General features: G+C 36.5%; 1 pseudogene; it reads right to left on the bottom strand.

The window, feature by feature from the left end:
• Positions 1–606: 606 nt before the first annotated feature.
• On the bottom strand, positions 607–3,825 carry LOC121754214 (annotated as a pseudogene).
• Between the last annotated feature and the right edge of the window lie 14,380 nt (positions 3,826–18,205).

The raw sequence follows: 18,205 nt of genomic DNA, 5'->3' as shown, positions 1-18,205 counted from the left end.
GCTTACATTGCATATTAGGAACGCACATTTTGAAATTGAAAGATCCAATCCCAAGCTTGATGAATCTGGACATAATTTATTGCTCTTCTTGATGCTTGACAGGAGTCAGTAGATGACATAGTTTTTTTATGGGCAGACAATAATTGAGTGGAGGCATAAAAAAAACATGAGATACTGAAAGCTGCCTACTTCTTCTATGTCTTTTTGTTGTTGTTGTTGTGTTTATATAGTTGGCACAATCCATACCCTCATGGTGGCCCTAAACGACAAAATAATAATACCTCTGTCCATAATCAATAGTCTTTTTATTTCATTTTGCTACGTCCGCAAAAATTAGTTTTTCGGTTCCAGAGCTGCTGATTCCGAGACAAAGTGAACCGCAACTGTGCTATTTGGAAATATGAAGGAAATAGTTCGTCTAATTGAACATAATGAAGATTTTTATTGGAATAATGAAGATTTTGTCCATCTTATTGAACAATGAATTATCATGGATTCATTCAAATTAACTTCATTCCTTCCAGGTTTAAACTAAAAGAAACCATATTCGGTTTTATAGTAATAATAATAAGTCCTAACTATATTTCCTCCTTCATATATATGATATAAATATATGAAGTTAATTTAAAAAAAAAAAAAATCAAAGTGAAGAACATTCGAATATACAATAACAAGTGAATGGTAACTAACTACCAATAGTCCTTGCAAGAGCAAGAGCCATCTTTAAAAGTATGAAATCTATTGCGATCACGCACAACTATTTCTCTCTTCACAATCTCAGACAACAGCTTAAACGCAGCGTGACAATCTTCACACACTCGAAGATTCTTGAATATTCTAACCGTTTCTCGTGGAGGCAAGTTTATGAGACCAAAAACCAGTGCTAGTTTCTCACTGTCACCAAAAACATACCTCTCTTTCTCATCTTCTTCCATGTCAAGTAGAACAACTGAGGTATTTGGTACATAGCCTTTCTGCCTCAAAGGTACTAGCAATTCATTCCATTTCTCGAATATCGATTGACCAGCAACAAATTCGTGGACCACACCATTGATTGTAATCGAACTACAGCCATATGTCTTCTTTAGCCCCCTCTCTTTCATCATCTTTCTCACTCTCGCTGCATCTTCCCATTTCTTTGCTTCCGAGTATATGTTTGCAAGCACAACGTAGTAGCCATCGTTGTGGGGGTCGAGCTCATGGATGTGTCTCATTGCTACTTCAGCCATTTCGATGTCCTTGTGAACTTTGCACCCACCAAGAAGGGCGCCCCATATGGCTGCATTCGGTGTTATAGGCATTTTTTTTATGAACTCATACGCCTCTTGTAGCAGCCCGCGTCGACTTAATAGATCAACCATGCAGCCATAGTGTTCAATACTCGGCGTGATTGCAAAATCAGTGGTCATCCTGGCAAAGAATGCACGTCCTTCGCTTATCAATCCCATATGGCTACAAGCGTTTAAAAGGCCAATGAATGTGACATCGTTGGGCTTCATTCCCATTTGAATCATTTCGGAGAAAAGGCCTAAAGCTTCATCAGCGTTTCCATGGAGTGCTAGACCTTGAATCATGGCTGACCATGAGACAACTGTTCGTTTCTTCATACCCTCAAAAACGTCTCTTGCAGCTTTTAAACATCCACATTTGATATACATATCAATCAGTTTGTTACAAACTAGGACATTTTCCGTAAACCCACTCTTATCCGAATAATCATGAATCCACCTCCCAAGATCAAGATCACCCAAATCTGCACAGGCTGCTAGAACAGCCACCACAGTTGCTTCATTAGGTTTCAAGCCCACTTGTTTCATTTCTCTGAAGATATCAATAGCCCTCTTAGGCTTCCCACAACGAACAAAACCTGCGATCATAGCTGTCCACGACCTCAAATTCCTATCAGGCATCTCCAAAAACATTCGGTGTGCTGAAGCAATATCGCCCCTCTACACTAGCTGCGTGATCATCGTATTCCATGTAACAACATCACGCTGTGGCATCTTGTCAAACAGTAGAATTGCATCACTCATCTCCCCACACGATGCGTACAGGTGCAATATCACATTTTGAAGAACCAAGTTAAACAGAAGGCCAAGTTTCACAACGAGCGCATGAACGATTCTCCCATGAGAAAGGTCCATCAGCTTCACACATGCCTTGAGAACAAAGGAGCAAGTAAAACTGTCTGGGCAAACATTGTGCCTTTGCAATTGATGAAACAACAAGATGGCATCTAACGGAGTGTCACTTTCAGCAAAGTCTCTTAAGCAACAATTCCAAGCGGAGGTTTCTGACTGGCCTACTTGCAGAAAAATTCGTAGAGCGTAGAGGAAACTGGGGGTAAGAGCACAAACTGAGGCTACACGGGATAGTGGGAGATGTGAGAGAGGTGAGCCTGATTTGATGAGAAGAGAATGCACTAATTTGAGCTCGGATACAGAGTTGAACTTATGCAATAGCTGTGTTTCCAAAGTTTCCAATTGGGGCTTTGGTGAACTTTGCAAGCTCTGTCCCTTTCCAGTGGTTAAGGAAGAACTTATACAACAAGATATAGAGGGTAGTGCACAAATCATAGCAACTCTCAAATTGTAGAGTTAAACTTCAAAACACAACCTTTTCCACTTCAAAGGCATCTACAATCCTGGCAGATATCCAAACAACACTAGGTTGAAAATATTGTAAAGATATGGAGTTGTAAAAATATGTGAATTGCAAGTACAGCTTCTTATTAGTCCCATTTATAGGGATGTCAATGTAGCCCGCAACCCGTGGGCTGACCCGAATAGCCCGCCAAATTTATAGGGTTAGGGCTGGAAATTTCTAGCCCGATAAAATTAAAACCCGATTAGCCCGCACCCGATTAACCCGCGACCCGTTAGGGCTAGACCCGAAAACCCGATGGGCTGGCCCGAAAACCCGATAAAATTTCTATTATTCAATTTTTTACTCATAATTCGACATTTTATTGATTAATTTTATAATATAGATAACTAAAAAAATAACTTTCAAGTTTATATTAAATATATAATTTATATATTGAATTTTTATTAATATAATAATTGATAAATAAATTAAAAACTTCAATTTCACTTAAAAAAATATTTAAATTTCTACAACATGCATTCAAATTTCTCGAAATATCTCAAATATTAGTATTTGATCATGTTTATGATTGAGTTTGACCATATATCTCAAATGTATCATAATTAAATATTTTACATTTTATGAATATAACTAATTTTCATCGTTATTTATTGGATTGATTGCATGTTAATCTTATCGCTAGCAACCCGATTAACCCGCTGGGCTAGCCCGAAACCCGAGCTTTTAGGGTTAGGGTTGAACTTTTACAACCCGAAAAAATTCACAACCCGATTAGCCCGCACCCGATTGACCCGCAACCCGAGTAGGGCCGACCCGAAACCCGATGGGCCGACCCGATTGACATCCCTACCCATTTATATGAATTCCCCCAAAACAGAGGAATGATACTATACAACTTCTTATTAGTCCCATTTTTCATGAATTCCCAAAACAGAGGAATGATACAACTTCTTATTAGCCCCATTTTTCATGAATTCCAAAAAAGAACAGATGGCCATATCTTCCACAAGAAATATACGCATGTATTAACTAATCTATCCAAAAATATTGACAAGCATTCAACAAATTGAGAAAAAAGATGCATTGAACCTGGAAAGGGGGATTTGTAGGTGTATGATTTGAACAAAAGTAGGTAGGTTGTGGAATATATATCATATTTGTAGGAGAATTAGAGTTTGGGAAAAGGGGAAAAGTGCTGATGTCGGCGCGGGAGATGAAATCGGAAAGGGTGAAATTTTGCTCAACTCACATCTTTCTTCAGGATAATAATAAATAAGAAAAGGATTCCTATCAAACCAAATTAGAAAAAGAAATTGAAATGAAATATTCATATAAATAAAATCGATCGAATAGAACTGGTATTAGAATTTTACATGCTTCTTTTACACATTTTTAATAGTGTTGATCAAACTAATTGCTTAGAATCACTCATCCGAGCAAGTGAGTTGCCAATATGACAACATTGAAAATTAAGCCGAATGAGATTCTTGATCCTACAATTATTTTCGTCTGTCACATTATCCCACTAATTATTAATCTATCTTAAATACTTATTTTTTTTTTGTAAAATTATACCTAGAATAGTAGTACATCATTATTTATTGTTATAACAAATTAATTGACGAATGAAGTAATAAAATTACTAATGGAGCGCAAAATATTAGTATGTGATATAAGATCTTATTTCCGATTTCAGTTAAATCGGTAAATTGGGTATTCAGCTTAGTTTTGGACTAGCCGAGGATAATGTAGATAGTGTGGACTGGCCCAATCAACCAAGTACCAGGCTAGATGCATGGCCGGGACTGGCCCAACAACAACCACGTATGGCTAAGCCCAAGAAGTTTCCAATTTCAATTTGTAGAATTAATTGTATTCGAAGACCTCTTGCAATTTGTCTTTGGACTCATAATGTGTAATAACTTTTGTAATACATTGATGCAGATATTTTTGTTGTCAATTATCTCAAGATTGAGTTGGGTAGCTTTTAGATGTGAATAGCAATGAGAAAATTTTATGGAGTTGAGGCCGACAGATGGGAGGCTGGAAATGTATTCTTTCAAGATAAGAAACATAAGATAATATGCCACATTTCTGATTGAGAATATATATGTGAAGCCAAAACTTTCTCTTTCAATGTTTGTGTACGTGCATGCATTCATACAAAGAAACATATATGCATCCTTGTACTCCAATTTTGTGGCATACTTTAACTTTTTCATAATTATTGAACTATACATGGATGCACCTCTGCATCTTGCCTGTCCACATTCAATCGAAAGACCCTCTAAAATTTAGATCTAAATCATCAAAGAGATAGAGAGAGTGAGAGAGGGTACTTTTCTCACCTTTAATTAGTTTGCTTCTACTCTTCTACTCCTAATTTTGATGCCACTGAATAAGATCAAAGTTATTCTCTTTTGGGAGTTTGATCAGCACTAGTGATTTCTGACATTTTATGAAATTAATGTATTAGCTCACTTAAAAGTTAAAATACTAATTGACTAGCTAGAAGTTTAGTTTAGTGGATGTGATTGATAAAATTGATATCATAGAATAGGAATGAAGTATTTGGATTTTGTAGTTTTGTGTTAGTTGTTTAATTGTTTGATTGCGATGTAGGATAGATTATAGGATTATGACTAAAGATTAGCATTCCTTTTTTCATAATATGCATAAATTAAGGACAGTAAAATCATACGTATAAGTTTTTGGAATTTTCTATATAGATTGGAGAAATAATCAACCCTACATTAACAAAAAAAAACAATTAATTGTCTAATTAGTTAATTAAGTACGAACGTACCTACTATAATAACAAACATTTTATATTATCAATAATACATTACCACTCAAATCAAACACTCACCTAATTAAAAAAAAGTGAGTAGGAATTTAATAATTTACAAATTAATTATGCAAACATATATATCCATATCCGCTTTTGTATTATTTTTTTATGGGGCAGTTAATAATAAGCATGCTGGGTGTTAGTAGTGCAGTGAAGGTCGGCCACTATATATCCTATTCTATTTAATTTATTTTATTTAGTAATGAACATATAATATTCTCATACACTATAACTGTGCATCAGAAATTCAGCATGCCAACCACTTACTCTTCAAAGTTAAAATTATACAGTTGTCACTGCAGGATTTGATGCCCCCTTCTATCACCGTTATGCAAGTCATCATTTTCGATTTTCCAAATTTAATTTGACTAAATTAGAATTTTAAAAATGAATTGGTAAAACCACATTATTATAAATATGATAGTATTAAAAAAATGTTTGATGACTTTGATCATGCCTAGGGCTTAACTCCAACATGCGAGTGGGTAATATTGGTGAAAGCTATTAATTAAGTTTGATGAATTCAAATGTACAGCTATAAATGAGAGGCTTTTGCCTCCTGATTTAACTATTTGGCTCATAAATAATCATAATTCTGGCTTGCAAATTTAATTTCTGTATGGATATCAAAACATATTATTTTAGGATTTTGGTGATGAATATGAAAGTGTCAGATGCATGTTGTAGAGTGACCATGTGCAGAGGCAAAGTGTTGATGGTTGGTTGTAATAAACAAGGATGTACATGTACCTAATAAAATGATGGGGCCTCACTTTTTTAAAAAAAGTTTGGACATTATCTTCCTCATCCTCCCATATCTTTGCACCAATTTTCTTAATTAATAAGTCTGGAAATTTGTATTAGTTTGATCGTTAATTTCGGTTGTTCGATTCCATCTTGTTTTGAGCTTTAACAAACAAAGTGAAATGATCAATTTAATTTCATAATCTATACTTTGTTAAAATTTAAGTTTAATTAGATTGGAATATGTGTGCTTCGTATTTCGATTGACTATGTATGTAAAAGTTGTGAATAAGAATTTTATAAGAATATTGATAAGCACCGTAGTTGAAGTTGAATAATAGTAGTAATATGAACTTAAAGGTTAGATTTGTAAAATAATATATAGACCGTAAATTAACAACGAGACATTTTGCTACATATTTTTTTGTGTGCATCAATTGTTAACACTACTCTCGTTTAATATATATTTAACACTATTTATTTTACTATTTTTATGGAGTACATATTGTGATTTCATAACCTACAAATGTAACATTAAATGTATAAATTTCTTAAAAATTGAAGTTTAGTTTATTCATTTTCTTTGTCACTTCAAATAAATAAATAAAATAACAAATTAAAATGTGACTAGTATTATGTGATTTATAAAATAAAAAATATTAATAACATTTTTAATATACTATTAGAAATAAACTAAATGCATAACATAAAATAAAATAAAGCTAGACACACATTAAATACAAGAGATTCTCATAGATGATGTTCATATAAGATGTGCGTGCAGTGTAACACTTCTTTGGAAATTATAACAACAATAATAGTAATAAAATATTTTCTAAAGAGTATACATAAAATTAGATATGGTTTTGCAGTTCAAATATTTGAATATATTCAACATCTTGATTTTCAATAATGTATTACTCCTACTATACAGGATCAGAGTCATATCAAATGTTTAAATATATGAGTCTTAGAGAAATTTCAATATTAAAATTTGACATAATAAGATGTCTTTCGTATAAATGTAAAAAATAGAGATGTTGTTACGAAAATCTATAAGAGTCAAACATGCATGGCATGACAACATTACTTTGTGGAGGGAAAGAGTGAAGGATCGGACAACCCTCAACGCAGTGGGCAGCTACATGGCCTTTTGCTTATGTATATTTTTGCCCCTCTTAAGTTTAATTTCTGCCTCCGTCCTCGCGAACACACCCTTGTGTGGTGTGCGTAAAAATCCTTGTATATCGTGTGAGTGGTCAAGCTTTTCTCATTTCTAAATTTTATTTTTCAAAAATCCAATTTTCTTCTTTAAAATATATCGACATTTTGGGAAATATTAATAACTTAATTTCCTACCTTATTTACTAGTACTATATTGGACGTGACTCACGTGAGACAAAACTTTAGTAAGTTATACAGTGTAGGATATTATTAAGTTTGCATTTTAAGGAAAGCTTTTACTTTATTTATTTGCCTTTTTATTTTTGATTGACAAATGAGCAAAGCTTAAACGCTATATCATGTGAACAATGGTGTAAGACCGCTTTGTATGACAATATCAAACGTAGTTTGTGTTAAAAAGTTACACTGTGACATCACGTATCCAGCAATATTATAAACGCTACACAACAATAGTATAAACGCTAGACAACAATCTATTGGATATTGTTGGCCGAGAAAAATTGTTGTATAGTGTATTGGATATTGCTGGCCGAGAAAATTTACCCTTGAGCATTTTTTATGATTGTCACATGACAGCTGATTATTCGTCCACGCGTGCAAATGATTGGCTAGGAATGGTGATATGATGTTACTTTAAGATGTGTTGTCATTTTAATGCACCAGTATCAAACGTTAATCAAAACAAGTACTATCACATTATAGACAGCTAAACAACGTCGTAGTAAAGAGAAAAAAATGTAGTTGTACTAAGGCAAGAAGGCTCAGTCTGTTGCATGACATTTGCATCTGTTACTTATCACTTCCACTCACCCTAAGCCCATATCTTCAGGTTATTATTTTTGCGCTGCTCAGCTCTGCTCTGCTCTTTATATTCAATCATTAATTTGTATACTCTTCCACCAATATTAATTTGCCACCACAATGCTCTCAGAAACTGCTCAACACATTTGCCACCAACTTAACATTGTACCACTTGTTTGCTTATTTATATAGGTATTTTTAATTTAACTAACTATATACAGTAGATTTCTATCATGCATTCCAAAAATCTTTAAATTCCACTAAATGATTGATTTTAGAATAGAGGAATCATCTTGGTATCTACCAATTACATTCATTAACTTCAAAATATTACTCCTACAACTATGTAAAACCTTATATGGGTGGAGTATAAAATAAGTACACAAATAGACGAGCTAACATAAACCAAAATTGTGTATGATATGATCTGACAATGAATTCGTCCTATTACTTTTGGTGGTTAATATATATGCCAACCAATAGAAAATCATAGTATAACCATTCATTTTTTAGTGGAAATCATGAAAGCGACTGATACATAGCTTAATTCAATGCTGGAATGGAAAACAAATAATTGTAGAAGATAATGTTCGCTAAAACTCACACAGGCCATATCAATTGCATGTTCGTGAATAAATATTAAAATTGGAAATGACATAAGTAGAATTAATAGAAAAGGAGAAAAAAATAAAGTGAGATGACATCCATAGATGAAAGTGCACGTGAAGTTCACCTGATGTGGTCTGACTGCCATGCGGGGGCGGGCTCCTCTATGTGGGTCCACTGCACCGTAAGAGATCGCTATCTTATTGGAGGAAACCTCCACGTGGAAAGCAGCGGATCGTTTCGACCTCTGGGACCCACTCCCCATCTATGTATGTATGTATGTATGCACTAGTATTATTTTCCCATTCAATCAACTTTTATTTGTGGGGAGGGGATGGTGACGAGGTGGATTCGTGTGTGCGAAATTGGACACAAGTTTTTTCATCGTATCTGAGGTTGTTTATGTCTTCACGTGGTCATCGATTCATATGGTGTAGGAGTGTAATTTGTTGAATCAATTCATAATCTTGGGCTCAATTCATGTAATAATACTCTCTCCGTCCCGGACTACTTACACTTATTTCCTTTCTGGGTGTCCCAAGTTATTTACACTCTTTCCATTTTTAGTAAAAAATATCACCTACAACCGCAATTGTTGACTTTGCTATACACGCATTCCTTAATCTCCGTGCCGAAAAGGAAATGTGCGAGTAGTGCTGGACGGAGGGAGTATTTCACATCATTTTGTTCTCACCTAGTACGTACACTTATGTCACCAATGACAAATCATCATGTTTATAATTTCAACTACTAATTTTGTAATGGTAGCAAATACGCGACTCAATCTTGCTATCACAACAAGATCGATTCCGGAACAAGAAGAACAAACACTCGATATGAAAATGAATAAAGCTAAGAACAACTCTCGGAGAATTAATGGAAATCTTGTATTCAATTTCTTGTGGAAGATTACAAAACTGATGGATGAAAAATCTTTCTCTCACTCCGCTTGCATAGCTCGGTTATTCACTCTATATAACACTAATCTAACAACCAAAACAAATCCAACGGCTGTCATTTAAGCTAACTAACTAATCGCATCCGACGGCTCACGTTTGTCTATGCATCAGTTAATAACAACGGCCAACACCGAACTCGACTAAGTTCGGCCAATACCGAGCTCGACTAAGTTCGGCCAATACCGAGCACCAGCAAGCTCGGCTAATCACCGAGCACGATTAAGCTCGGCTAACACCGAGCTGCAATCAATCACCTAACAGTATATCAGTCCCTGCCGCGCACGATTAAGCTCGGCTAACACCGAGCTTGACTGATTGTGCAGTTTTGCCCCAATCCTCATAACAAATCTCCACCTTGGGACACAACTGGACAATCCACAGAGCATTTCCATCTTCCACAATCACTCCAGCTGAATCAGATTGACCAAATCCATGCAATACTTCAACTTAAGTCCGGGTAACACCTTTGTTAGCATATCAGCAGCATTGTGCTCAGTAGCTACTTTCTCAATCTTTACTGAGCCCTTTTCAACTTCATCCCTTACAAAATGAAGCTTAACATCCACATGCTTGCTCCTCTCATGGAATGTCTGATGTTTTGATAGACATATGGCACTATTTGAATCACATAATACAGTCACAGCTTCTTGATCGACTCCAAAATCCGAGCAGATTCCTTTCAGCCACATGCTCTCCTTTACAGCCTCAGCCATGGAAATATATTCTGCCTCAGTTGTTGAGAGTGCCACCACAGATTGCAAACTCGATTTCCAACTTACAGCAGCTCCATACATGCAGAAAACATAGCCGGATTGGGACTTCCTTGTGTCAATGTTAGTTGCAAAATCAGAATCACAATATCCCAATAGAGGCTGTGTATCAAAATTCTTACTTCCATCAAACAGTATGCCATAATCCCGAGTGCCATTGAGATACCTTAATATCCATTTTAAAGCTTGCCAATGCTGTATACCCGGATCAGCCATGTACCTGCTCACAACACTTATTGCCTGGCTGATATCTGGCCTTGTACACACCATGGTGTACATGATACTCCCCACTATGTTTGCATATGGGACCTTATCCATTTCTCTTCTCTGTTCATCATCTTTAGGGCTTTGATTGCTGCTGAGCTTGAACTGTGAACTCAGGGGCATGCTCACTGGTTTGCTATGATCCATCTGGAATTTCTTGATCACACTACTGATATAATCCCTTTGAGTCAGCCATATCTGCTTGTGATCTCTATCTCTGATAATTTCCATCCCAAGAATCTTCTTGGCATCACCAAGATCTTTCATATCGAATTCAGATTCCAGATCAGCCTTCACTAGCTCCACCTCTTCCTTATGCTCTGCAGAGATCAGCATATCATCTACATATAACAGTAGATACGCTACAGCAACTCCACCTCTTCTCTTGATGAACACACAGTGATCATACAAAGATTTTTCAAACCCAATCTTCTGCATGAACACATTGAACCTCAGGTACCACTGCCTTGAGCTTTGTTTTAGACCATAGAGACTTCTTTTTAGCAAACACACTTTCTTTTCATCTCCTGGCTTCACAAAACCAGGTGGTTGCTCCATGTATATTTTTTCTTCAAGTTCACCATGGAGAAAAGCAGTTTTAACATCAAGTTGTTGCAATTCCCAATCTCTTTGAGCAACTATAGCAAGTAATAGCCTGATGGAGCTGTGTTTGACAACAGGTGAGAAAATTTCATTGTAATCCACACCCTCCCTCTGTGTGAACCCCTTAGCCACCAACCTTGCTTTGAACCTGATATGGTTGTTGTTGAAGGCCTCAACCTTCTTTTTGTAAATCCATTTGCACCCTACTGTTTTCTGATCAGTAGGCCTCAGTACCAAGATCCATGTGTGGTTTTTATACAAGCTATCAATCTCCTCTTGCATAGCTAACAACCACTGATCCTTTTCAGGGCTTCTGATTGCTTCTTTATAAGATGAAGGTTCATGGTAATCCATCTGTTCAGCCACTGCCAGTGCATAGTGCATCATGTCATAATCATTAAATCTAGAAGGGAGCTTAATATTCCTCTTTGCTCTGTTTCTAGCAATCACTCTCTCTGGTGTTCTGATTTCAGCTTGCATTCCAGAAGCTCCACCACCACTGACATCAGATGTAGCATTTAGATCAGTCTGAGTTACATCTGTAGTTACTCTCTGGTTCTCCACCTCAAAATGAACTTTCTGATTATCCTTGTTGAGGAAAGGCATTTCAGATTCTTTGAAGATCACATCTCTGCTAACCACCACTTTCTTGTTTCCTTCCTCACAGCACCACAGCCTGTACCCACTGACTCCCATCTGATACCCAATCATTACACACCTGAGAGCTCTAGGTTCCAATTTACCTTGCTTTATGTGAGCATAAGCTCTACACCCAAATGGCCTCAGTTTTGAATAATCCCCATAAGATCCATACCATTTGCTGTCTGGGGTCTGATTTTCAATGGCAGCTGAAGGACATTTATTGATCAAAACAACAGCAGTAGAGGCTGCTTTACCCCAAAATGGTTTAGACATTCCAGACGCTATTAACATGCACCTCACCCTTTCAAGAATGGTTCTATTGATCCTCTCAGCAACCCCATTTTGTTGTGGGTTGTGAGGGACTGTTCTGTGCCTCTTTATCCCCTTATCTTTACAGAATCCATCAAATTCATGGGACAAGAACTCAAGCCCGTTGTCAGTCCTAAGACACCTCAATGGCTTTCCTTTCTCCAACTCAACACCTACACACCATTCTTGAAACCTCTGGAATGTTTCTGACTTGTCTTTCATTATTACTATCCAAACCTTCCTTGAAAAATCATCAACAAAGGATAAGAAATACCTGCCTCCTCCAAGGCTATTCACTGGTGCAGGTCCCCATATGTCACTGTGAACATATTGGAGAGGCTCTTTCGTTGTGTGCTTGCCCACTCCATATGGCAGTTTTTTGCTCTTACCAAGTATGCACTCCTCACAAGATCCAATGTGTCTTTGTACATCAGACTCAGACATCTGAATTATGCCTTGTTTCACCAACTGCATCATCCCAGCAACTCCTACATGCCCGAGCCTTGTATGCCAATTGATGGTTTGTTGAGTTGAATTTGCAGAACCATCAATAGGCTCAGCTTGTAGATAATAGAGTACATTACTTCTGATAGCTCTCATAATCGTCTGGCCATCCTTTGTAACAAGCATTTCTCCACCATAAAGGGTCAATCTATAACCTATCTTCTCAAGAAGTCCCAATGAGATCAAATTTCTCTTGATGGATGGGATGTACCTTACATCAGTAAGCTTTCGCAGTGATCCATCTTCCATCCTCAAGCATATGTTCCCAACACCTCTTACATCACACACATGATCATCTCCTAGCAACACCGAGCCTTCAGATTCTTTTAAATCTTGGAACCAGTCAAGGTTGGAGGACATATGGAAACTGCAACCTGAATCCATGATCCACAGCCTTGATAATGGACTATCCTCCACCACATTGAGAGCTCTTGCCTCTTCAATTTCCTCAGTGATAGCTGCTGTACCATCTGCTTTGTGAATTTCAGCTTGTCTTTTCTTCCAAGCAAAGCAATTTTGCTTGATGTGTCCTGGTTTCTTACACCAAAAACAACTTCTTGACTCCTTCTGATCACCTTCCTTCGCACCCCGTGGTCTCCATTTATCAGATGAGGGTTTCTTGAATTTGAATTGTTTCTTTGATGCAGTCTTCACATTAAGGCTTTCAGCAGCTTGATCGATTTGCTTGCTGACAGATTTCTGCATTCCCTTCAGCTTTAATGCAGAATATACCTCCTCTAAAGTCACCTTCGAATCCCTTCCAAGAAGTATTGAGTCTTTGAATTGCTCAAAACTCTGAGGCAGAGCATTCAATAACATCAAAGCTTTATCCTCATCTTTCATGGCATCATCCACACTCTCAAGATCATCTATGCACTTGCGAAAATCTTCTAATTGATCTGCTAAGTTCTTGGAGTCAGAAAACTTGAAATTGAATAACCTTTGTTTGAGATGCAATCTATTTGAGATCGACTTCTCCATATAGATTTTCTCTAACTTCTCCCAAACTCCTGCGGCATCATCTTCCTTTTGAACCTCCCTCAAGACTCTATCGCTGAGGCACAAGACAATCGAGCTATACGCCTTGTATTCCAGTTCTTGAGATTTCGCCGCATCCATTCCTTGAATCTCCTCCTCATCCGCCTTGGATTTGACATAATCCCAGACTCCTTGCTGCATAAGAACAGCTTTCATTTTCAATCTCCACAGGCCGAAATCATTTTCGCCGGTGAACCGCTCAACGTCGAACTTCGTGGTAGACATTGTTGAATGCGTCGTCCTTCTTCGTTTTTCCCACAGACGGCGCCAATTTGTAATGGTAGCAAATACGCGACTCAATCTTGCTATCACAACAAGATCGATTCCGGAACAAGAAGAACAAACACTCGATATGAAAATGAATAAAGCTAAGAACAACTCTCGGAGAATTAATGGAAATCTTGTATTCAATTTCTTGTGGAAGATTACAAAACTGATGGATGAAAAATCTTTCTCTCACTCCGCTTGCACAGCTCGGTTATTCACTCTATATAACACTAATCTAACAACCAAAACAAATCCAACGGCTGTCATTTAAGCTAACTAACTAATCGCATCCGACGGCTCACGTTTGTCTATGCATCAGTTAATAACAACGGCCAACACCGAACTCGACTAAGTTCGGCCAATACCGAGCTCGACTAAGTTCGGCCAATACCGAGCACCAGCAAGCTCGGCTAATCACCGAGCACGATTAAGCTCGGCTAACACCGAGCTGCAATCAATCACCTAACAGTATATCAGTCCCTGCCGCGCACGATTAAGCTCGGCTAACACCGAGCTTGACTGATTGTGCAGTTTTGCCCCAATCCTCATAACAAATTTAAAATGATTTTTTGTACCTAACGGTTGAGTCTGTTGATTAGATTGGGGTTTTTTCAAGGTATATACGCAATAAATAGAGTAATATACAGAGCACGTTAGTAAACAAATTTAAGTTATACTGTAATTAGAGTGCAGTGGTATAGCCACAGTTCCGCGAAGACATAGTCATAAAAATTCTTCCACCCCCACAAAAATTTGTCCAGCCCAATAATAGCCACACAGCCACAAGTCATATTATTTTATCAATTGTTGATATATGTTAATTGAATTAGAATGAAAAATTTAGAGTGGAGATTAGAATGGTGTGAAAGAAAGAGAGACATAGGTTGTATTTATAGAAATAAATTAAGGAAAAAAAAAAAATTTGCAGGCGGTGTCGCAGCTCTCGGCGGTCTCCAATAGACCGTCGTGGCCACCACCGCGATCCTGTCCACCCCGCCACTTCCACGCTGCAAATGTGGCTCCCTCCCATTCACGCCCCCCGCCACAGCTCCCTCCCAACCAGCTATAGTTTTCCGCGGCGCCACCACATCCCCGTCAGCCGCCGCAGCCTCGCTATTGTGGCCACCCTTAGACACTAGTTTGATGGGATGAGAAGTAAAATACTCCATCCGTCCCACGAAAATATGCATTTTTTTCATTTTTAGTCCGTCCCATAAGAATATGCACTTTTTAATTTTGAATCATCTTCTCTCTAATGAGGTGGGACTCATTCTTCACTAACAATACTATATTTACTTTTTCTCTCTACTCGTCTCTTACTTTACTAATTTTACATTAAAATCTGTGCCGAACGCAAAATACATCTTCTTTGGAGACGGAGGGAGAAGTAAATATAAAGTACTAGTATATCTCAAACTTCACAATGTAAGGGTAGTGATATATATATATATATATATATATATATATATATATAGGGTGCGTTATTCTCCTATTCATCCCTTAGATTCTTTATTCTTCTTAATATGGGCCGTTAGATCTCATTCATCAACGGTCCAGATGATCTGCATTATTACACTATAATGATGCATTATTAGTCGGTGTGCATTATTCAACTGAAAATCTGCATTATTACGCTATAATGGTGCATTATTAGTCGGTGTGCATTATTCAATTGAAAATCTGCATTATTAAATGACACGTGGCATCAATCTAACCGTCGGATGACAAAATCGTGGGGCTGAGATCAAGAAGGAAAAATGAGGAAATATGCAAAAAGGAAATGAATACATCCCTATATATATATATATATATATATAGGGAGATGATCAAAATAAGTATGTGTTTAAATCCAGAAATGCAGACCAAATCTTGGCCCTAGGATTAGATGATCTAATGGTCAATAATTAACCAAAAACACGGAAGGTCATAATTAAGCAATTTTAGGTCATATTATAATATTTGGGTTTAATGTCATGCTAAGATCGTTTTAGGTCATGCTTTGTTAGCATGACCTAAAAATTACCTAATTATGACCTAAAAGTGACCTAATTATGATATTGTTCTGCGTTTCTGTATTTAAATCTAGTTTTGCATAGATCAAAACTCTATATATATATATATATATGCACACAAGAATATGCTATATATATATGTATGCACACAAGAATATTGACGAGCTTGCTCACGTACTGATGAATTGAATATCATCAATTTCAAATTTAAGCTAGCAAAATCAGATAAGCTAGAAAGATCCGTGTTTGTCCCTCTCTTCAAAAATAAAATTACATCAAATCCTAATTAAATTATTTAATTTCAATATGTAATTACCAGTAATAAAATCATAACGTTTTCATAGGTAATCCAGCCAATATTGACTGATTTTTTTTTACTAAAATAGAAATAAAAATCATCATGTACTACTTACTTACAGCCATTGATTATACAACCATTTTACAATACACTGTTTTCTTGTGTCGCACACTAATTCTATTTTCTTTCAAATTTGGTAAAAAATATTGTTACGTGGGCCACATCTGTATTATACTAGGATAGATTGATCGAAATGTTTATTGATACTGATTGCGAAGTACGTAATACAAAGCCTTAAAATACTCAATAATCAGATTGAATTTTTCTTTATTTGGAAGTCAATTATCATAATATATCAGTATAATTAATGAATTCCCAGATTTTATGCTTGAATGATTGAGCTTGAGGCACGGAAAGAGGCGTATGCAAATTAGTTTGTTTAATTTAACTATTTAAGGGTGTGTGGAGTGTGGACAGTGGCCATTGAATAAACATATGTTACTACTATATTTTTGTCAAAATTATTTGGTACATGGTATAGAATCAATCCCTGTGCTTTAGTGAGGGTCATATCAAGTAGGATAACATATTTAAGTCGTGGAGATAAGACTTCATTTTTTATGCAAGAAAAATATAGTAGTACTAAAGAAAATTATGCAAGAAAGATAATTTTTTTAGTAGAATTTCTTCACAAAATAAAGATACAAAAAACATAATTATGTGAGACATAATTCAGAATATAGGCGGAATGAATTGTACCACTACCATCCTTATCTAGAGTACATATCTGGGGAAAATGCATCACAAAAATATACCAATACTTGGACTCCTATTCTATTGGACCTCTAATATTCTCCCTAATTAATTTAGTACTATATTTCTTTCAATTTTAACTAATTATAATACTCCCCATTCTCATCTTATTTATACTATTCTATTTCGGTTCATCTCAAACTACTTACATTATTTATTATTTAAATTAAAATTTATTTATTTAATTAATATGTTACATTAAGTTAAGAGCCCCTTTATTAAGTTATATCTGATAGAAAGTAGTATCGGTAGAAAGGGGTTTGTATTATTTCTTGATAATTTCATTATACACATTACACCAATATATAATACTAGGAATCCCTATACATGGTAAGTCTAATTAGCTTAATTACATGATTGCAATCTTCTATCTTTGGTAAGAGAATGATTCTCGAGTATCCTCCGTCTGATATTATGCAATCTTCTCCAACACCCCCCCTCAAGTTAAGCGACGGGATTTCCGATGCTCAACTTGCACAACACTTCTCGAAATATCTTCGAGTTTACCGCCTTTGTAAGAATATCGGCCAACTGATCTTCGGATTTGACGTACGGCAGTTCCACTATCTTCGCCTCAATATTCTCCTTTATGAAGTGTCTGTCTACTTCCACGTGTTTAGTTCGATCATGTTGGACGGGGTTCTCTGAAATGCTGATAGCCGCTTTATTGTCACAAAATAACTTACACGTTCGAGATGAGTGTAAGTCTAACTCTCGCAGAAGTTTTCTTAGCCATAGTACTTCTGTTAGTCCACTCTTAATCCCACGGAATTCGGCCTCCGCGCTAGATAGTGCGACCACCTTCTGTTTCTTGCTTCTCCATGTCACAAGGTTCCCTCCAACAAAGGTAAAATATCCTGCAGTAGACTTCCTATCATTCGGATTGCCAGCCCAATCTGCGTCAGTAAATCCATGTATTTCTAAGTGTCCAT

The sequence above is a fragment of the Salvia splendens genome, chromosome 11, assembly GCF_004379255.2.
Source record: "Salvia splendens isolate huo1 chromosome 11, SspV2, whole genome shotgun sequence".
In the NCBI taxonomy this organism is placed as follows: Eukaryota; Viridiplantae; Streptophyta; class Magnoliopsida; order Lamiales; family Lamiaceae; genus Salvia; species Salvia splendens.
Note: the sequence above shows the minus strand (reverse complement) of the source record. Positions and strands in the feature narration are given on the sequence as shown.